The 15,980-nt window shown below is 42.6% G+C and overlaps 1 protein-coding gene across 14 annotated transcripts in view; it reads left to right on the top strand.

The window, feature by feature from the left end:
• HIVEP2 (HIVEP zinc finger 2) overlaps positions 1–15,980 on the top strand; it is a 189,206-nt gene that overhangs the window by 86,269 nt on the left and 86,957 nt on the right. Inside the window, exon 1 of one of the 14 annotated variants that reach the window (XM_084777037.1) lies at positions 5,808–5,889. The exons of the other annotated variants lie outside the window; for them this stretch is intronic. The gene's annotated coding sequence lies outside the window, so the exon portion shown is untranslated. Of the gene's footprint in view, positions 1–5,807; positions 5,890–15,980 lie in introns of those variants that run through there. 14 annotated transcript variants of the gene reach the window in all.

Here is a 15,980-nt window from a genome sequence, read left to right as displayed (position 1 = left end):
CACCCTTGTCTCATTATCTTGTGAGAAGGAAGTAAGCCCCGTGGTGGGTGAGAAGTGGTAAAGGAAGTTGGAGATGACTGACTCCCAGCTGGACATAGTGGGGGTCAGGAAGAGCTGACATTCCCTGCCTTGGTCAGAGAGCCATTTGTGGCAGAGTGGACTTGGAGCCCGTGCCCGCCTGGAACCTATGCCCTGGCAGGCATCACTGTGTCCATCCTGCCTCACCCCTGCAGCCCAGGAAGACCTTTGCTGGGGAGAATTCATTGCTTTAATACTGATGGGCTATAAGCCAGCCCTATAGGAGCTTGCTGCCTGCTTCTGCTTTCATCTGAAGCTGGGTGTGGAATACAGTTGCACTTAGTGGACCAGCTTAAGAAGCAGCTGTGGCATAGTTTCTCTGCTTATAGTAGGACCAAGTACCTGCCAGAGAAAATGTCAGCCTGAACCAGACTGACTGCACAATTCCATCTGCTATCTGCCAGAAGCTGGCCTGTCTTGCTTTTTATATCCTTAGTTAAAAGACCAGATATTACACTTTTTGACAATTCTAGGCAGTATTTTGCTTCTGGTTGGCTTTCTTTTGGACAAGGGTGATCCTCATAGTGGAGTTGGTACTTCTTGTGGTGCAGAGGCTGTTTTGTACATTGGGAAATATTTCACAGCATCTCTGTCCTCCACTCAGTGGATGATAGGAGCCCAGGCCTGCTTTCTTGCCCGTTTTAGCAATCAGAAGTAGACCCTGCCATGGCTCAGTGTCCCCAGGGAGGCTAAATGTCTGAACTTGTAAACCACCATAGGCTATCAAGAAATCTTGAGGCTTGTCCATCTGTCAGCCCGATCCAGACATGTATCAACAGCACAAAACTTGAGCTTAAGAGGCCAGAGTAGGAAAGTAAGGATAGAAAGTTAGTTTTCTAAATAGTGAGTATTCGTAGTCTATGACTGAGTGAGTGTCAGCCCCAACCAGGGGACTTCCCCTGCTGGCTTGTGGCAGGAATTCCCTCTCCCTCTGGCCCTGAACTCCAGGACTCCCTCCTCAAGGACAGCCCTTGCTCCTGACTCACTTCATTCTTCTGCCTCTTCCTTTCCGCTTTCTGCCCCCCCTGTTGCTGCCAGGAACTGGACCAACCCTGCTGCCTCTGACAAAGGCAGGAGTCATTGAGAATGTCCCTGTCAGTGCCGTGCCAGGTCGCTCTGCCTCCAGACAATGTGTTTTGCTCTTCTTACTTCTTTGCTTATTTCGTGGAGTTCTTCCTGGTCTTTTGTGGCCTGTGTTGGGAAAGACAGTTCGTTTGTTTGTTTTATATATATATATATATGCTATTGACTCAAGTCCTCAGTTTGGCTGCCTGGCAAGAAACTGTGCCATCTAAGGTTGGCATGTTCTGTGGTACTCTTATTACAGTGCCCTGGGCTAATTCTAAATCCAGTTATATAAGCTTTAGGAGGGGTAGCCGAGAGTGCCAACTACTATTTGTGACATTAGTGTAGAGGGCAAACACAGTCCAGACTTCAGATGCTAGGTGTCAAAGTGATCTTGGGGTATGCGATTTCTTTCAAATAAGATGAGAAGATGAGAGATCGGCCAGCAGGTGGCATGGTCCAGCTGACACCTGTTCCAAGTGAGGCCTTCCATAAAACTACAATGGGTAGAGAGAGGCCAGTGTTCCTGCTCCCGTGGGACAGAACCTTTACGCTCAGTCCCAGGCTCAGAGGGCTGACAAAATGAAACAGCTGTGACTTGCTCCTCTCCCAAGCAATAAAGAAAGCACGAGATGCTTCCCTTGGATTCCACGTGGACCCATTGTGGTGTACAGTCTTCACCAAATGCACATAGGTGGCCAAGAGAAGAAAAGAGTATTAACTCTGTGTGCATCACGCTCCTAGCTCAGCAAAGACTGTAAGAAATAACTGGATTCCTTCAGTTCTAAAGACAAATGAAACAGAAGACGTACGCCCGTACAAGTCTGCAGTGACACTGAGATAAGCCTAATTACAAGACAAGCACAGACACCCGAGTCTTCACTTGTACATCAAATGACAAGTGCTTGTATGCAGTTTGTCAAGCTAGGGACATCTGCCACTGTACACTAGGAGAGTGTTCCTCTTGCACGTTAGACAGACTGAGAGTTCTCATTATCCTGTTTATTTCCCCAGTTTCCCTCTAAAGTTGTCACACTGCATAGGTGGACACTGTAGATAGGTGAATTTACCAAAGTGCGGTGAGTCAGCCACTTTTTGGGGAAGTTTCTAAAACACCATACTGATCATTCTGAAGTTGGGTTCAGGGTGCTCTGGGCCACTGGGTAGCTGTAGAATGACATGTAAGCCTGGTGGATAGTTTCAGTTATGTGCTTCAGGTCTTAAATTTTAGAGAGCATGACATTCAATAGGCATAGACACCAGGCACCTTTTGCTATGGGATTTAACCAGTAATAATTGGTTTTCAGTGTCTGCCCTTCACTGGCTCTGAGATCCGTGGGGGTCCGAACCATGCCATACAGCAGCATACATTTGTTTGTTGAATGAATGATTGGATGAAAAGGAAAGTTCAGCAGGAAGATTTTTAAAGGGTGTTTTTATTTATTTATTGAGAATTTCAAACAAATACACAGTGTGTTTGGTCATACCCTGTTCTCATTCCTTCCCTTCAACTCTTCCTGGTCCTCTCCCTTACTATACCCCCTCCAACCTCATGTCCTTTCTATTTATTTATTTTTTATTTTCTGAAGCCCAGTGAGTCCAATTAGTCTTGCTCATATATGTGTGGCCATCACTGGAGCACAGACAACCTACTCAGGAACATTTTGAAAAGAAAAGTAAATGCTATTTTCCATTGGAAAAATTAAAGACATTTTCTTTTTAATTTTTTTATTAAACTTTTTATTTTTTACATTATACATTTATATTATTACATATATACAATAAACTACCTATGGCAAGAAGAACCATGACACAATCAGGAATTCTATAACTGTTGCATTCTTAGTGTTTTGGCTGTTTGTATTTGACAGCCTTGAAGAAACCATCTTTCATATTTCAGTGAATGTAAATCAGTCTCCATCACATCTTGTCATTATCAACTTCAAACATCTATCTAGACCTAAACACATCTTAACTCCTGAACAACTAAGCTTAATTGTAAAACTAAACTATCTGGTCTTTAACTGCATCAGAGACTTGAGAAGGAATAAAATTGATTAACTGAGTATACCGAGAGTGTAGGTTAGTAGCTTTCCAAATGAGAAGATGTCAGAGACAGTTTGCTACCTGAATAGTCACACAAAACTCCCTATAACATTGGACCATCCTCTTCAGCTTTCTGGCCCAATATATCTGGCAGACATTTTCTAATAAAGAAGTTACTGCAAATTTTTAAAAAGCAGCATGAATTGAATATTTAAAAAAATGATTCTTATTTAAAGACAACAGAAAGAGGTTGTCATTTCTAGAAACAGGCATCCTCTCCCAGAGTCATCTAGAGGGACACAAGTGCAGAGAACCTCCTAAGCATGCTGATTTTTAGCTGACATTAGAGTAAGGATCACTTTTTAGAGCCAAAATAAAACAAAAAGACAATGAGGTAAAAAATTGTTTTGCACTAATAAAAAAATATTTTCATTTTGGAGTGCTGTGCTTTGTCCTAACCCTGAAAGCATCAACATGTAGGATCTAGTGACCTGCAGGGCCCTATATTTTGTTTCATGATGTGGCATTAATGCAGGCTTAGTGAGTGGCCAGGAAAGATCCCATGTCTTTAACTCTCCATGGTCTGGTCCCACTGCCACAGGAGTCATTAAAACTTAAATTTGAAAATGGGGTGCATATGACTGCAGAATGCTTTGTCTGTTTTCTTCCCTCCCTCCCTCCCTCCCTCCCTCCTTCCTTCCTTCCTTCCTTCCTTCCTTCCTTTATTTTCTTGTTTGTTTTTGAGGCAGGGTCTCTCTGTGTAGCTTTGGCTGTTCTGGAACTCACTCTGTAGATCAGGAGGGCCTGGAACTCACAGAGATCCGCCTGCTGCTTCTTCCTGAGTGCTGGGGTTAAAGGTGTGCGCCACCACTGCCCAGTTGTTTTGTCTTTCTTGAACCCAAGACTTTTCTTAAATTCCCCAATCTATCTATCCATTCAAGATAAGTTGAGAGTTCACCCCAGAGGGTTAAAAGACTTCTCTTTAGGGCCCTTGACATGACTCGATGGCTAATGGTGCTTGCAGCCAAGCCTGGAAACCTGAGTGCAATCCCAGAAACTTCCCTGCTAGAAGGACAGAAGTGACTGCTGCAAATATGCAACCCTCCAAATACATAAATGTTGTAGTAGTAGTAGTAGTAACAATAATAATAATAATAATACCACCAAATACATAATGTAATAACAACAATACATTCATTCATACATACATACATACATACATACATGTCTTCAGCTCTTCCTCTGTAGCCACAGACAAGTAACTTGAACTCCTGAGGCCCTGAGTTGGGCAACAGGGAGGTGGTGGTAGGAGATAATTTCACCTGCCTCCTAAAAACACTAATGGGAAACACACAGTAATCACTTACCAGCGTGCCGGAACCTATGGGGTCAGTAAATGGCTGGTGGCTTTTATTTTCCTCTGATGATGTTTCAGATCCCATTATTATTTCTAGATGTTTTATTTACTTAACATGTCCGGTACTTGGATAAAATTTTAAGCCTTTACTTTATAGAAACTAGAGTGGCCTAAACAGAGTCTGGACAATCAAAAGGAGCTGTTGCTTCTTATGAAGGTAATGCCTGGGGCAAATGTGTGAACCTGTGTGTAAACAGCCAGGCTAGAGGCAAGTGGACCTTATTCTTGGCTTGAAGTCAGAACCTGTTTCCAGGTCTTATGTGTTTTAGGCCCACTGGAGTTGTGCCCTCTTGTTGGTTTCATCTTTATTTTTTTTTTTTCTTGACATCTCTTAAGACTTGAAACAGCAAAGTGCTTAGAAATCTCCTAACTTGTAAAAGTAGAAAAATGGCTTCTGTAATTTTTATATTCTTCAGACATGAACCTCCTACGGCATGCTGTAAGGTCTGGAGGAACACACATCCTCTCCTGAGTTTTTCATCCCATGGATAAAAACCAGGGTTTCACTTAGCACCACACAAAACAAGCGACCGCACAGCAATGCTAGTGTTTTTCAAGTGGAATTGTTTCTTGTTGAACATTTCGATATGACAGCTTTCTTGTTACGACATCGCCTTCAAGATGTGAACATGGTAGGACCAGCTGTGCCTTTCTCTTTTGGTGCCGAATGCGAGGTATCCAATAGTGCTTCTGACCTCGGTCTTCCTCTGGTGCCTTAAACCAGGTTTAGGACTTACCTCCTCTAGAGAAATTATTTGATATGTTCCTTTTAGCTGGGCAGTTTGGCCTTCTTCTTTGTCTCAAATATTATCTTAAACAGTATAAACACTGGTTAGATTTTCCAATGGATGTGGTTGTTACTTTGTTAGTTTAAAAGCTGCCTTAAAGCAGGGGCTTCCCTGGATGGTCTTTAAAGTTGTTCTTAGCTTGGAAATAGCTGGTGGGAAGTCACTGCTGACCAGCCTTTCCTATGTACAGTTTCCACAGTTCTTTGTGACTTCTTACTGATTCCTTTTATGGCTGAACAGCTTATTCCTTTGATTAAAGGCTCCCCGAGTCCATAAATCAATATTAGTGGTTAGCTAATTGTTGAGAATTTGAAGTTTTACTTTAACACAATCAAGTCATAATTATTTCTTCACTGAGGCCAGAATTTAATCTTGTAAAATCTTGTTAGAACGCTGTTATTTTCTTCCCTCAGGCCTTTTTATTAAAGACTTCTCTCAACATGGAAAACTGAAAAATGTTGAAATCTCTTCCATCTTTGAAAAACCAAGCGCACGGTAATGCAACCACCCCCAAGGCGTTCCTAGCTACTACGTTATTTGTTTCTATGCCTTCATCATTTTGACCACCTAAGTTGGTATCGCAGTAGCTTCCTAATTTGGAAATTCAGTGACACATTTCAGCTAGTGGTTGACTTCAGCTGTTGCAGATTTGTATTTGACTCCTGTAAGTAACTCTTCTTCATTTGTTTCAGCAGCTCTGTGCGCTGGTAGCCCAGTCAGCGCTGTTGTTTTCAGCCTCTTTACACACCTGTCCTCATTTTATGACGTCAGCCAAATTTCAGCCATCGGACCTCTTACTGCCTGCAGTTTCTGAAGTGTTCTTTGAGGGCCCATTGTTCTGAGCACCACTCTATGCTAAGTGGGGCAGCTGAACTTTCCATGTTGTATGTATACACATATTCACTGGGTTCCAGGCCAGCAAGTGCATCTGCTCCCTTTTGGATATTTCTGTCTCAGATGGGCCTTTAGGGCACTTCTGAGTTTATTCTCAAACTGAACATAATAACTCCTCTCAAATTTGGTGTTCTCGCTGTCTCCTTGACGACGGTGTGCTGAGGAATGTTGAGAGTCTCCTCTTTCAGACCACCCCTCCACTAGCCATCTACCCTCCTGTGGGCTCTACTGTAACCTGATGGGTTTTACTTCTCATACATCCTTCAGTCATGTTATTTTTGAGGTCAAAAATGATACTTGTAACCTTCTACTGTCATAGGACACTGCGTAATAGACTGACAGATCATGGAAATAGCCAGTTACTGTTGAAATAGTGTTTTTTCTAGTTACATATGTATAAATAAAAATACAATATTTATACATATATAAATGCATGCAAATATATATTTATGATATAATACACATTTACAGAAGTAATATAAATATACAATAAATATAGCATATAATGTATAAATATATAAAAATACTTAATGTAATAATAAAATATATCCCACATGTGTATCTTTATATATAATCATCAAGCCTAGTTAGTTGAATTATGTAGCCTGTAGAACTGTGGAGGAGAATTCTCTTGCCTCTATGGACCAGAGTTCAGTTGGTACTTAGGCTGGTTTGATGGGATGATGGCAGCAAGCAGTTTTCTTCTAATTTTTTTTCCCAAGTATTTTGTAAACGCAGTGACAGGAGGAGAAAGTAGAATCCAACCACCGGCTTGAGATGTGTTCTAGACACCTCCTCCCCATTTATCCTACCTTCTCTGTGGGTCTGGAGTGGGGAGGGGAGCATGTGCACTTCCACTTAGCAAAAAATTGGATTTCCTTTAAGGAGGCCACTCTGGATCTGGATACAGATGGCGCCCTGTATGTCCTGAGATTCCAGTCATCTATTAAACTCATCTGTTTGCGCCAGTGGTTTCATCACAGTACCGTGTATCACAGTAACTTTAGGGGAGACTTGCTAGTGGAGTCCTCATTATGTTACACAAACTGAACTAGGAAGCAAATTGTATATTGTCAGGCAGTGAAGCCTGGTAGGCAGTTAGATATTAAAACAATGGTTTTTCTGGCGTCATAAAATAACAAAAACTGTCAAGCCTCATTGACTGGATGGTGCCGGTTCTAGCTACCTGGAAACAAGTCCCTGGTTTCTCCCCATTAGCCGGAGCTACCTTTGAAAACATGAAGCCTTAGCTGTGACGATGCAGCTGTAGTTGGGCCAGAATTCTTGGATCTAGGCTGTGAAGTAGTGCGGGGTGGGGATGGCCGGGGGCCGGGGGGGGGGGCGGGGAGCGGGAGGGGGGGGAGTCGGGTTACGTAACCGTCTTTCCCTTTCGGCATTCATAAAAACAAGAAACAACGCTTCCCGAGGCCATCTCGCATTGAGCAGAAATTTTTAAATACATGAATAAAAATTCCATTTGGCTTTCTGAATATTACCAGACTTTATAGGGCTCTGTACTTTGAATGTTTGGTGACTCTGATACAAGCTTGGGTTGTCTTTTATGAGGAACAACAAACCAAACATCCTGTTTTGAGACTAGTCAGCGCAAGTCCCAGGGGAATAATAACAGAAATAGCTAAGGTTCTTCCTATATCAGCTAGGAGCCTTAAAGTTTCCATTATTATTACGTTTTTCTTCAAAGTCCTCTTCAGAAGTGTGAGTAAGACAAAATCCGCTGGCGTCCTCTGGTAGGGTCCTGCTAAGTGCTGCTTGCCCACTGTCACTGTAATGTGACCATTTTCAATGGTAAATATTTGTAAACTCCTGCTTTTTATTTTTTATTTTTTATTTTTTTACCTCTTCCCTCTGGCAGTTTCATCTTTTTGGAGGCTTCCCAGGATTCCTTTAAATCTTTGCTTATCTCACAGTAAGTGAAAATTGAAGAGAGAAGACATTGTGAAAAGACTGTGGTACAGCTTTAGGATCGGTGAAGGAGCCAGATTGGTGATGCAGACGCTGAAAATAGCTCTCCATTTTATGCAATCAAGTAAAACACTGTACCTTGGCATCCCCACACCGGATTAGCAAAGGAGTTGGAAGTTCTTCCACCCCCAGCACGCCATTAGGGATGACAGGCGGAGCTATGACAAACTGCTGCTCTAATGGAGCCTATGCTGCTGGCTGGACAGCCGCGATGTACAGGCCCGGTTAGCACTGAGTGACCTCAACTCACATACATTTCCTTTGAAAAAGAGACCTGACAAGCCCTCTCTGTTCTAATGAGCATTCCTGCAGTGTGGCTTTTCACAGGGAACCAACTCATTTGAGGTGGCAAGGGTCCCGTGTCTCTGTTGCTTGCTCCAAGCTTTAGCCATCACATAGCAAGACCATGGAAGGAAGAGACGTGTTTCTCTCTCTCTCTCTCTCTCTCTCTCTCTTTCTCTCTCTCTCTCCCTCCCTCTCTCTCTCTCTCTCTCTCTCTCTCTCTGTGTGTGTGTGTGTGTGTGTGTGTGTGTGTGTAAGTGTGTAAGCTAGAGGTCAACATCAGGTCTTTGCCTCAGTCGCTTTCCACTTTATTTTTTTGAATCAGGGTCTCTCCCCGAATCTAGAGGTCTATTGTTTTGCAAAACCAGCTGGCTAGAAGGCCACCCAATGCTTGGTATCTGCATTTATATGTGTGCAGTGCCTCGGATCTGAACTCAGATCCTCTAGTTTGTGCTGGAAGCCCTTTACTAATCCAGACTAAGTTGTTTTCACAGCCCACCTACATGGGCAGGGGGCTCTGTCTCTTTTGGTCTCTGGTTTGTTTTCTGTAAGAAAATGTGAGCTTAAGATGCAGTCCCAGCTAAGTCTGTTTCTGTTGAGTAAGTGGCTCAGTCTCTCCAGTTGGATCTTCTTAGCAAGGAGCCCTGTCAGGCTTGTGAACTAGAGTTTGAAGCCTCACCTTAAATCCATGTTACCTAAAAGGGGACTGCTAGCTGTGCCCTGCCAAGTCATAGAGCTGTCAGGTTATAATTAACATTGGATGTGACTCTAATTAAACAGAATTGGTGGGAAATATCTGGGATGGTGTAGCAATGCAACCCTAGTGTTTGCATTTAAATGTTTGAGATTACTCCCTTCATTCAAAGTCCCCTTCAGATAAAGCGGGAGGGTGCCATATCTCACTTAGTTCTATTGTTTTGGACATTGGCTGCAGGCTATGGGGACCAGAGCACATTCAGTTTGCATTGTGGTGTCTGTCTTTCAGGCAGAAAAGTTGGAGAATGTACATTCTTTTCTTTTCTTTTTTTTTTTTTATTTCTTCAAAGAGATTAAATCACAGCTCTGACAGGAGAGGGCAGGATCTCTGAGGAGACCTCCACAGTGTTTGGAATTCATAGATTCTACCAGGTCCCTTTCTCCATTGTCCCAGGCAGTGCCCTCCCCAGCAGCTCCCAGCATCTTTGGCTGCAGGCCAGCCTCCCAGGGCCTCTGGCTTTGATGTGTGGTGCACGCTGTCCTCTGGCCAGGTTGTTGTTGCTGTGGCCTGGGCTTCACTCACACTGAGTGCCAGGAGGGATGTCCTGTCTGCAATATACATTTCCACAGCCCTAGTCCTGAAGGCTGAGAGAGCCTGCCTTTCTTGTCTGAGCTACAAGTGGCTGTCCCTGAGGGCTCTGCTTGGCTGCGCTTTCTTCTGGTGTCTGCTGCTGGAGACAGGTTTGCACTGTGCCTGTCACTTGGGAGGAGGACCCACCCCTTTATGTGGAGGAAGACAGCAGCCCTTTGCCAGGTCTATTGTTAGTGTGAAGGGTTTTCTAGGCCGGATCAGAAAAACCAACCCAGCTAGCTGAACAGCTTCCTCCGGACTGCACTGACCCTTCTTCTAATTCTAGGCCTGGCAGCCAGATCCCCAAAGACATCAGTTCTGGCAGGGGATGGCTTTCTCTGCTGAATCCTGTTTGAACCCTGGCACTATGCTTGTCGTTAGGAGCTTTGCTGTTGCAGATATAACTTAGTGACTCCTGATAGACACCTGAGCAGAGGAGAGCACAGTGGTAGCCACCAAGGAGTATAAACTGGTTTTGTAAATTCCATAACTAGCCCAAAGCTGTGCACACCTTATGGGTGTCCAGTAAGGGACACTTCAACTCAACCAAGTCAACTCAAACAGAAATTGCCTCAGAAAAAAACAAAAATGAAATCTGTCTTGTCCTGATTTATGTGACAAGAGTTGCTTGCTGTGTATCTTACCAGATTTTGTGGTGACATTTCCCACAGAGGGGAGTTTCTCCATCCTGTCCTTGCAAAGCCACACCTCCAAATGAAGCTTGCTTACTTGTTTATGTTCTGTTTAGAAAGTCCCAAGATTTCATGTTTGCTTTTGTTTTCTCTTAAATTCTTTTCACAAAAAAAAAAAAATCACTGTGGTTTGCTTTGGGGTCACCTCCAGGGAAACTCTGGCGCTCTTTTGTTGGCATGGGTTTGCTGCTGTGAGGTAGATGTGGTTGACTTGATCGCATCACTCACGTAAGGGAGGGTACCAGGAAGGGCGCTAAGGGTTCTGAATAGAAAGGTGAAGAGATTGTTGGGAGGCTGGCTTCTAGGTCTTACCAGAGCATGCCTGTTTGTACGGTATATCATTCCTACAACTCTTCATACGTTAGACTTAATTTAGAATCCTTACCCTGATGATCTTTTCTCTCCATTAGTGAGCATTTGCGGGTCTGGGCCTTGATGGGACTGATGGAGAGAAACATCTCACTGGAGGAAGCTGAGTTCCAGGATCCTGCCTACCATGAGAGTCGTGATAATGGGGATATTGTGATGTTCGAGCCTCAGGGTTTTGAAATGGAAGAATGTTCTCATCATGTGTCTCCTAAATTCTGATTTTTCTTGTGGGGACAGATAGCTCAGGGCAGTTGGGGGACAGTTAGTGCAGTAAGCCAGCTAACATTAGTATGAAGTATGATGCGTGGTGGCATCCTGTATCTATTTCTCAATGCTTTAAAAAGGGGGTGCAGTCTGTTCTGTGACCAATGGAAGTGGAATGGTAAGGTTGGTAACCTGACCTAGGGATGCTCACATGCCATAAGTTTTTTTTTAACGCTTCTTTTGTGTTTGCTTGCGGCGGTTAGGCACCCGCAGCCCCGTGCTACCTTCTTGAAAACAGTCTCACGATGGAAATTTTTACTTTGATATAGATGTTGCAGTTCATGCTTGCTTTTCTACAGAACCCATTGTGCAATATATACAATGTAATGTAGGCTAGCAGGGAAATATCTCAGAGGAGGTTTTTAAAAAAAAACCCCAAAGTTAGAATTCATTAATGATTTCACTCTGTTTCTGGGTATGTTTCTTCCTATTGTCAGTCAGTGTGGGAGGAAAAGGAAGAACGGTGCCGGAGTTGAGGGAGTTGCTGTGTGGGTATGTGCCACCCCAAAGTACTGTATAGGAGAAGAAACGTTTATTTTTGCAGTAGAAGTAATATTCAAACACTAACAGAAAATTATTAATTATGTTACAGTAAAAAGTTGTTGCCTAATGCTATTAAAGTTGTTATCAGTAAAGACAGATGTTAACCAGAAATACATATGCGTGCGTGTGTGTGTGTGTGTGTGTGTGTGTGTGTGTGAGAGAGAGAGAGACAGAGAGAGAGACAGAGAGAGAGAGACAGAGAGAGAGAGTGTGAGTGTGTGTGTTTTTTGCTTCCAGGCTTACACCTAAAATGTGATTTCTAACACTGTTACTGCTGCCAGTGGAGGGAATTTGCATAGGACTAAGGCGAGCTATTCAGTCCTGAAAAGAACTTTCAGTCCTGAAAAGATTAGACAGGGCTGCTGCGATTTCCCTCCCCTGGGTAAAAGTGAATTCTGGCTGACAGTCTCCAGTGATGAGATCAACGATTCAAAGCAGGTGTGCCATAGCTGTCTGAAAAAGTCTACCTTCTCCTGTGCCCCGGGAGCCCTTTCCTCTCTCCATGCCTGTCTACTTCCCATTCCAGAACAGAGCCGGTACCCGAGCCTGACTGAAGCCAGTGACAGCTGCTGTTTAGGAAACTCTGCTCTCCCTCCTCTCAGCAATTACTAGTCTTAGGATCCTCACCACAAATTTTTGCATTGAGTGCCTACTTTAAAATAATTCTCTCTCTCTCTCTCTCTCTCTCTCTCTCTCTCTCTCTCTCTCTCTCTCTCTCTCTCTCTCTGTGTGTGTGTGTTAAAGTTTTAAAAGGCACTGCCAAGGCTACATCTATTAGAAAAGTATCTGGCTATGGCAGGGAGCTGCTTGCCTTTCTTGTACCTACAATGCTGTTTAGTCTTTTAGAATAACTGGTCCCACTTAGGAGGCGGTTCCCTTGGCAAAAGCACTTGTCATGCAAGCATGAGGACCTGAGTTCTGATCCCCAGCACCCACTTAGAAAACTGGGTGAGGTAGAGACACCATGATCTCAGGGGCTAATTCACCAGGCAGCCTAGCAAAGTAGCAAGCTCCAAGTTCAGAGATACGCTGTCCCCCAAAATAAGGGAAAACTATTGGAGGAAGACACTTAGGGTCCACCTTTACACAGACACACACACACACACACACACACACACACACACAGACACACACACAGACACACACACAGACACACACAGACACACACACACACAACTAGATGTGACCAGGAGATTCGGTGTGAAGTCATATAACTGTATTTGCATTCTGGCTCAAACTGTCGTTTCACATAAATCATACCTATCTCCTCACATGACCAAGGAGCAGGCTTTATTTATCTTCCTTAGCTCCTCCCTTTATGCCCTTGGCCCCTTTCTCTTCCTCCTTCTTCCCTTTTCCCCTCTTTCTTTCTGTCTCCAAGTACTCACTCCCACTCAGCCTGCTATTTTGAACTCCAGGGAAGAAAATTTGTAGACATCTTGTAGTCTTTCAGGAAACTCAGTTTAGAGGAAAGATCTGCCACTTTCTCTGTGTGTTTCTTCAGTAAAACAGAGAAACATGTCACTCGTACTTTCACACAACTCAACACATAGTGTGGCTATTAAATTTAACACAAACCCAGCCTTGGTCCTTAGGAACCCTACTCTCACAGAGGTAGTTGACTTGCATTCTTTTCATGTTTGTGTGTTGAGTCCAAATGTATGGACCACTTAGATTAACTGAAATGTAAGATTACTTTCAAGTACCTATAGATACCCAGTAGATACCCAGTAAATCAAGGATGGTGACATATGGATATAATTAGCATGCACAGCAAAGTGCAGACATTTTTCAGTACCAAAAATTTAAGTTTAAAATATTTTCATTGTATAAGGATCTCATGTTGCTCAGGCTGGTCTCAAACTTGCAATGTAGATGAGGCTGACCTTATCCTCCTCATTTTCCTGTCCGTACTTTCTGAATGCTCAGATGACAGGCCTATTGTCACCAGGCCTAGTTGTTTGATTATAGGTCCAAGTCACTTACACTCTATTTCCTTGTCTTTGAGTCCAAACCTAAATGACAATAGTTTTCCCTTATTTGGGGGGGACAGGGTATCTCTGAACTTGGAGGTGTTGGAAAAGAAAGACAAGGAAGGGATTTTGTATTAGGCTGCCTTAGTTATTCAGTTTTGTTTTAAATGAGCTACTGCATTCTTCAGAAGAGACAATTAAGTAGGGACACTTTGGAAGTGGTAGTGTCCATGTATAGTTTGAATTCAGTTTTGTCAAGAAAACTTAAAAGGACTTAAAAGGACTTAAAAGTGCTTACCTTCTATTTAGTCACTGTTTGACCACATGTACTAGTGCTCCAGGAGATATGAAGGGACCTTACACCATTAGTTGCTGGGTAGGAATGATGTCTTTTTAGTAGGTGAAATGGGTAGAGGAAAAGAGGTGAGCCTAACAACATATGAACACCTATTGAATGTGAAAGTCAACATCATACACACAGAGATAATTTATAACACACTGTGTTTGGTTAACATGGAAAACTAAAGTGCTGGCAAGATGTTGCCATCCATCACACCTAAATATTGTGTTTATGGCACAGTGTAATTTTAACCATAATCCAGAATTCAGTGTGGTCGAAGTGAAGGGCATATCATATAGGGATTGAAGGCTCTGCAACCTGGAATATAGCAGTGGAGAATGTTGTAAGCACACATGTGTATCAAGAAATGCTTAAAAAAAAAAAAGGAGTAAGAAGCAGAAGGTTGTCCTATTACAGACTCAGACATACCACAGACAGTGGTGACCGATACAGCACAGCGTGCATGCCATGTCCATGAACAGCATGGAGCTGTGTAGTTGAGTGCCAGTTTGAACCAAAGTTGTATTTTTCAATATGAGGATTGAGATAACAGAAAGGGAAGCAAGAAACAGACTCCTGAGACTGCAGCATACATGTGCAAAATAGCCCAGCAAAAAGGCTGGAGAAGATCTCACTGGCTTCTGCTATAGAGGGCCAGATTTGGTTCTCAGCACCTGTAGCAGTTGGCTCATAACCGCCTATAACTACCAGCTCCAAGAGCCCTCTTCTGGCCTGCATTGGTATCTGTACACATATGTTCTCTCTCTCTCTCTCTCTCTCTCCCTCCCTCCCTCCCTCCCTCTCTCTCTTTCTCTCATACACACACACACACACAAACACACACACACACGCCCCAAATACTTAAATAAAAAATTTAAAGTAATCTTTAAAAAAGTTTTTATTTAAATAATTTATTCAGATTATATCCTGATTGTTATTCCCTCACTTGTATCTACTCTTTCCCCCCTCCCTCCCTCTTTCACTCTATTCCCCTCCCCTAGGGCTGTGACAAAAGGGGACTTCCTCTCCCACTGTATGATCACAGCCTATCAGGTCTCATCTGGATATCCTGTTTCCCTTTCCTCTGACTGTGTCATCAGGCCTCCCCATCAAGGGGAAGTTTTGAGGGTTATTTGTTTTTGTTCTTGTTTGTTTGTTTTTAACAAATCTGTTGAGAAATGTGTGAGGAATGAAAGTTTAGTAAATAGGATTGTAGATAATTTGGAATTTGTGAAAAATTTGACTATGTACCTCATGTTGTAGATCCAATACATGCTAAAGATATTAAATCATTAAGTATTTCAAAATAAACATAAAGTTTTATAGAAAAGTTAACAGAAACACATGTATGCCACATAAAAGACCATATCACTATAAAAGTAAAGCCAGAATCTAAACATGCTTAATTTATATGATTAGGCAAAATTTTCATTAAAGATAAAAGACAGTAAAATTATTTTAATTAGGAAAAGAATTACTGTTTCCATTAGAATAAAATAAACTGAGGTGCTTTTTAAGTATCAAGTACAATGTTAGGACATTTGCCGAATAGGGTATACTTTATTGTTAGCTACTTTAGAAGTTATTTAAATTATTTGATATGGATAAGTTCATAAAATAGTCCTACTTTTGGTTTAATAATATTTTAAGGAAAACAGTATTTTATTTTAGTGACACAGATAGAGGAATAGTGAAAAAAAGTGCTTCATACTAACTCTATAAAGCATTATGTGGCTAGTAACAGTGAGCAGTCTGAAACCGTGGGAATAAAGAATTGCTTGCAGAATAGTAAGGAAAGACCCAAAAATGCACATGCATGCAGGACAAGGGCATCTGTATAAGATACGGTCATGTTCCGACCTTCTGAGCCTTAGTTTCCCTGCCAGTGAGAGGAGAGTGTTGGCAGACTGCTCAGGTGT

This window comes from Acomys minous (genome assembly GCF_964271855.1).
Source record: "Acomys minous genome assembly, chromosome: 3".
Classification (NCBI taxonomy): domain Eukaryota; kingdom Metazoa; phylum Chordata; class Mammalia; order Rodentia; family Muridae; genus Acomys; species Acomys minous.
The sequence above is the reverse complement of the archived record's forward strand: the minus strand, read 5'-3'. Positions and strand labels throughout refer to the sequence as shown.